Consider the following 5000-nt stretch of genomic DNA (forward strand, 5'->3'; position numbering starts at 1 on the left):
TATATATATATATATATATATATATATATATATATATATATATATTTACATATACGCATACACACACACACATACACATATACATATATTCACTTGTGCGCGATTTAGACTACATATATATGGATACATATATTTATCTATTCAGTATTTTTTTCATCTTTATCTAATTAGTCCACAGCATTTTTTTTTCTTTAATAGCGAGCAAGTCTAGTGATAATGAAATGTCGGTGGGAGGAATAAAAAAAAAAAAAAAAAAAAAAAAAAACTGGAGGAAGTACAATTATGTCTTACTAGAAGTCTTCGAGGAGTTGAATGAATACAAAGAATTCTTTCATAGGAAATCAAAATAAAAAAATATTAACCATAGACAATGGTCATAACATAGCGCATGAAAGTATGGTATTTCCGCCAAATACATAGACAAATTGATGTGTATTTTTAAATTTATTTCTTTCGCGGACGTCACAATATCGTTGGGAAATATAAAACAAATTGGGATTTTCATTTTTTAAAACTATTTTCTTGGAAATAAATGGTTTGTTCCGCCATTCAAGAAAAAAATCTGTTTTCATAATGACTAGTACATGATGTCTTTTGCTTTGTCAAAAAAAAAACAAGACAAGAAAAAGCGAGTGAGAGATAGACCGCGGCAGGATTCGAACCTGCGTACTACGGATCCGAAGTCCGAAACCTTATCCACTCGGCCACGCGGTCATAGTAAATATGAGTCATATCTCTTTCTTATATTCATCGATGGGGATATACTGGTCGTGGCTTAATTAATACTATATATATATATATATATATATATATATATATATATATATATATATATATATATATATATATATATATATATATATATATATATATATATATATGTATATATATGTATATATATAGATGTATGTATATATGTGTATATATAGATAGATAGATAGACGCGTGTGTGTGTGTGTAAATAAATAATCATAAACGTACATAAATACATACATATACAGATAGAAAGAGAGAGGAAGAGGGAGAGATCCAGAAAGGGAGAGAAAAAGGGATACATTGTATATATTAACGAAGACAGTGGAAGGGAAAGAAAGAATGATTGATATCGTGTGTATGGCCTTTTCACTCAAGTGTTATATCAAGAATTTCATTTTGCTTGCTCTATCATTTTTTACTTACCATTGTTTCAATAATGTGTGTGTGTGTGTGTTTGTGTGTCTGTGTGTGTGCCAATGTATGTGTGAGCTTACGTGCGAACGTGCATGTGTGCGAGCATGCATGCGTGTGTGCGTGCATGTTTCTGTGTATACTGACATGCATGTCTAGTCAAATACAGAGCCAGTATCATAACCGGACATGCGGGAGAAGGAAAATACAAATTATTAAACGTCTTTCCAGTAACACATGTTACTTGATCTGTTGACACATCGTGTGGTAGAGGGATGTTTACCAAGCGAGATTTTTTTTTTCTTTTTTTTTCTTGAATAGCGAGCAAGTCTGGTGATAATGAAATGTCGGTGGGAGGAAACAAACAAACAAACAAATAATAATAATGATAACAATAATAATAATAATAATAATAATAATGATAATAACAATAATAAAAATAATAATAATAAAATAGAATAAATAAATAAATAAATGAATAAATAAAATTCCCAGCACCCAAATAAGGCAAGCGTACCTCCTCCCTTCCAAAGATCAGAAGCAAAGGAATGTCTCAGTTCGAGCCCCACCTGGAGGAAGTGCAATTGTGTCTTACTACAAGTCTTCGAGGAGTTGAATGGAAACAGACGAAGAATTCTTTGAACCAGGATTTATTATTTTGGAAATCAAAATAAAAAAATATTTATAGACAATGGGCGTGATATAGCGCATGAGAGTGTTGTATTTCCGCCAAATGTATTTTATTTTTGTTTTGGGGACGGAAGAAACAATGCCATAATGACACATACAATTTGCATTTGTTTATTTATTTATTCTATTTATTTATTTATTTATCTATTTATTTATTTTTGTTATTTCTTTCGCGAACGGCACAATATCGTTGGGAAACCTGAAAAAAATGATTTTAATTTTTTAAACTATTTTCTTGGGAATAAATAGTTGGTCCGCTATTCAAGTAAAAAAATTCTGTTGTCATAGTGACTAGTACATGATGTCTTTTGTTTTGATAAAAAAAAAAGAAAAGAAAAATAGAGTTGGAAATGGACCGCGGCAGGATTCGAACCTGCGTACCTCAGATCCGAAATCAGAAACCTTATCCACTCGGCCACGCGGTCATAGTACCTTAGTGTCATATCTCTTTCTTATATTCACCGATGGGGATTTACTGATCGTGGCTTAACTAATACTATATATATATATATATATATATATATATATATATATATATATATATATATATATATATATAGAGAGAGAGAGAGAGAGAGAGAGAGAGAGAGAGAGAGATGTATGTATATATATATATATATATATATATATATATATATATATATATATATATATATGTATATATATATATAGATGTATGTATATATATGTGTGTGTGTGTATATATATATATATATATATATATATATATATATATATATATATATATATATAGAGAGAGAGAGAGAGAGAGAGAGAAGAGAGGGAGAGAGAGAGAGAGAGAGAGAGAGAGAGAGAGAGAGAGAGAGAGAGAGAGAGAGAGAGAGAGGAGGAGGGAGAGATCAAGAGAGGGAGAGAAAAGGTATTCATTGTAAATATTAACGAAGACAGTGAAAGGGAAAGAAAGAATGATTGATATCGTGTGTATGGCCTTAACACTCAAGTCCATTTTTCAGTCCGCGATACAAATGAATTTCATCTTGCTTTCTCTATCATTTTTTACTTACCATTGTTTCAATAATGTGTGTGTGTGTGTGTGTGTGTGTGTGTGTGTGTGTGTGTGTGTGTGTGTGTGTGTGTGTGTGCGCGCGTGTGTGTGTGTGTTTGTGGGGTCCGAACCCCTGCCCTTTTTCTCAAAGGGGTGAAAGTGTCCTTTTTTCTAGGGCACTTTCTTTCTCTTGATCTTGGAATGGCGTTGAGACTGTTTATTGCATTTTTGTTTGGTTCAGCGCAAATAATTATGATCATTAAAATTCTTTGTAATATTTCTTCCGTTTTTAAATCTGAAGAACATCATTCAGGCTATAATCCCCTATAAATTAAAATTCATATTGTGCCCTTTTTGTGGCCAAGACCCGTGCCCTCTAAAATTCCTAGTTTCCCCCCTGCAGGTTCACGTCGAGAGAGACATCACAACAATTGTTCTTAAAGTTATAATAAATCATTCTATGGACTTTTCGATGCAGCTTAATCATTTATTCACTATTTGCCCTCCTTAGTTGAGAATCTAACGACGAGCCGTGCAGTAATAATAACCCAAAACTTTTTCATTATAAAAGTTTGCTCTCTTAAAAAATTATCTCGGGTAATAGAACGAAGGCTTATGAGTGTAAGTCTCATTACCTTTATTATTATATCTATTATTAAGTTATTATATGTAGTAGTGTTTTCATTGTTTTACTTGTTAGTAACAGCTATTGTAGTTATTATCATTATTCATTATTATTATTGTTACTGTGATTTTGAAATACCATTATCATTATTGTTTATTTATTGATCTGTTATCATTATTAGTATTATCATTATCATCATTATTGTTATTATTATCATCATCATTATTATTGCTATTATTATTATCACTATCATCATCATCCTTATCATTATCATTATTATCATCAGAATTATTATTACTACTATCATTATTATTATCATTACTATTATTAGCGCTACTATTATTGTTATTATCATTATTAGTAGTTGTTGTATCATTAGCATCATCATCATTATTATACTGCTATTATCATTATTATTTCCATCACCATTTTCTTTCATAATGACGATACTGTTGTTGATGATGATGATAACGACAATGGTGATAATAATAAGAATATTGAAATGGCAATAAAAGTAATAATAATGATAGAAGTAGTAATGAGGATCATGATAATAAACATTATAATTGTGATGATGATGATGATGATAAGATTAATAAGATTAATAATAATAATAATAATAATAATAATAATAATAATAATAATAATAATAATAATAATAATAATAATAATAATAATAATAATAATAATAATGATAATAATAATAATAATAATAATAATAATAATAATAATAATAACAATAATAATAATAATAATAATGATAATAATAATAATAATAATAATAATAATAATAATAATAATAATATAATGATGATAATAATAATTATAACAGTGATAAAAATCATAATCATAATAATTATCATGATGATGCTGATAAAAGAATAAAGGTAATATAAATAATGATTATAATGATAATAGTAATGGTGATAAGAATAACTATGATAAAGATGGAACAAGCAAGCAATGAATTTTCGAAATCAAACCTGATTTTATCTTTATTTCGGCGCCACTTTAAAGTCAATGGAAATTGTGATTTTTTCCCCTGATGTTTTCCTATAAGAAAAATGGACAGCAACGAAAAAAAAATTACGAGCTGTTGAAAGAATGTATTCTCTAAACTTAATCAGGATAATCAATTGTTTCTTTTCAGCCTCATGATTAAGTTTTCTTTTAATGCAGACTATAGATTAACAGCTTATTTGTTAAAACTGTGCGAGGCCCGACCCCAATGAATGTTAATTTTACGGACAATAAGTTTATTATCATCGTTTGGCTTCATATATTCCTTCATTTATTCAATGTGCTCAATCTCTTTCAGTTCTAAAAACAGATTCTATCGAGATCAAAGCCTTCCTCTCACATACTGTTGTCATCAACACCTAGTTGTATATAGTATAACATGCATATGCACAAATAAATTCATGTGTATCAGTCTAGACATGCATATCTACCATATAGATAGATAAATAAAAGTAAATACATCTGACGGAGAGGCAGATATGCTTTCATTTC

The 5000-nt window shown here is 29.1% G+C and overlaps 2 non-coding genes across 2 annotated transcripts; both read right to left on the minus strand.

Moving 5' to 3' along the window:
• Positions 1-641: 641 nt before the first annotated feature.
• TRNAR-UCG (transfer RNA arginine (anticodon UCG)) lies at positions 642-714 on the minus strand. Its single transcript has one exon. It is a non-coding gene; the product is annotated as a tRNA-Arg (tRNA).
• A 1495-nt stretch (positions 715-2209) lies between these two features.
• TRNAR-UCG (transfer RNA arginine (anticodon UCG)) lies at positions 2210-2282 on the minus strand. Its single transcript has one exon. It is a non-coding gene; the product is annotated as a tRNA-Arg (tRNA).
• Positions 2283-5000: the final 2718 nt, after the last annotated feature.

This window comes from Penaeus vannamei, chromosome 11 (assembly GCF_042767895.1).
Source record: "Penaeus vannamei isolate JL-2024 chromosome 11, ASM4276789v1, whole genome shotgun sequence".
NCBI classification, from domain to species: Eukaryota; Metazoa; Arthropoda; class Malacostraca; order Decapoda; family Penaeidae; genus Penaeus; species Penaeus vannamei.